The following is a 1,725-nucleotide window of genomic DNA, read 5'->3' on the forward strand; positions in this document are numbered from 1 at the left end:
AGGCGATGGAGCGGAGCAGGGAACGGGCACGGAGAGGCGGGCGCCGCGTCTCGGGAGAAGTTTGTCGGGGAGAGCTGGGAATTGTCCCAGCGTTCCTGCTTGGAGGTGTGGGATGGAGACAAGGTCCTCACCCTGCACCTTGACACTGCCCAGCCCCTCCCCGGAGCACAGGGTGGGCTCAGCACTCAGCTCACAAGAAGGGTTGGGTGGGTTGGGATCGTTATCCCGGTGCCGACACGCGGGATGAGCCAGGACGTCCCCCCAGCCGGGAGCACGGCCATGCTGGGCATTCCCAGCCCATCCCACCACTTCCCAGGCCTCCAGCAGCCCCTGCCAGAGGGCACCGTGCCCGCAGCATCCCGAGGGGTGCACAGAAGGATACAGGGAAGAGCTGGCACTGGCACCACCCCAGGGAAGCCTCCCGGGACAGGGCACAGGAAGGAAAACATCCCCACCCACCCCCTGCCCCGGGGGGCTTGGCACGAGGGTGTCACCCCCAAGGCTGCTCAGAATGGCCTTGGGGGGCTCACGGGGGCTTCTCTTCCCCCCCAGGAGCCCAGGGGGAAAGGGGCAGGAGGAGCCAAGGCCAAGCTCAGCACCAGCCCCCTGTCCTGCTGGCACGGATACTCCGGAATACCCGACTCCAGGAGGATGTGCAGCCCCCCCAGCACTCGGGCGATCACCCCGCTGAGCAAGGACCACGGCAGGGCCGGTGTTTTTACCCACCACGACGCCAAAACCTTTTCCAGGGGTGGTCTGACCCACTGGGAGAGGGGGGGTACAAGACCCCGGGCCACCCACCAGTCACTCAAGGCACCCACAGGACCAGCTCCAGCTTCCCAGGGATCACCCCCTTCCCTTCTCCATCGGCACCGGCTCCCCGGCACGCGGGGCCGACGCTGCCAACGGGAAACCTCCGGGTGGGATTTTCCAGCTGCTGCCCACCCAAGATCCCCACGGATGCTGCTCCCGGCGCATCCCAGAGCCAGGAGGGTCCCGTGCCAGGGACACCAGCTCAGCCCCCTCCCCGGGGCTGGGGGCACCACAGCATCACCCTGATGGCACAGACCAGCACATTCCCTGATCTCCTGGGAACGAAGCCCGAGCCTCTGCCATCCCCTGGCAAAGGTTCAGCGCTCGGCACTTAAGGACTTAGAGGTTTCATCGCTGTAATTAACCTTAATCTTTAATTTATAGGGCACAGGGAAACCAGTCAGATGCTGTAACTGGTTTATCCCATTACTGATACAAGCCCGGGATCCCAGGAAGGGGTCGTGTTCCTTGGTGGAGCTGCTTGGAGCTTTGGGATGGGCACATCAACACCCCTCACCCCGTGCTCTGGGCCAGAGGAACCCAGGCTCAAACTGGGCTCAAACTGGGCATAAACTGGGCTGCAAAAGTTGTAATTAGCGGAGGCTGAGCTGAGGGCACAGGGGACACAGCAAGGGCAGGACACAGCAGAGGGGACACGGGTCGGATGGACCTCAGAGGTGCCCCCTGAGCACAGGAGGGGAGGAGAGGGGCACAGCTGGTGCCCACAGCTGCACTTTTGGGGCACAAAGCGGTAAAAGTTGGCACGGGAATGGGAAGGGAGCAGAAAGGGAAAGCGGGGTCCCCAGAGCTGATCCAGCTCCCTGTTCCCTGGAGACTCATGGATGTGGGACCCCAGCTTGGCTCCAAGCCATGGGGCTCCCACGCTGCCCCCAGCCCCCTGAGGCTGCCCCC

General features: G+C 64.1%; 1 protein-coding gene across 1 annotated transcript in view; it reads right to left on the reverse strand.

The window, feature by feature from the left end:
• The window catches only part of SND1 (staphylococcal nuclease and tudor domain containing 1), a gene marked incomplete at both ends in the record, with an annotated part of 13,931 nt that overhangs the window by 10,994 nt on the left and 1,212 nt on the right, over nucleotides 1-1,725 (reverse strand). The gene's annotated exons all lie outside the window — the stretch shown is intronic.

Source organism: Chaetura pelagica, unplaced genomic scaffold (assembly GCF_000747805.2).
Source record: "Chaetura pelagica isolate M959 unplaced genomic scaffold, ChaPel_1.0 scaffold1987, whole genome shotgun sequence".
Lineage (NCBI taxonomy): Eukaryota > Metazoa > Chordata > Aves > Apodiformes > Apodidae > Chaetura > Chaetura pelagica.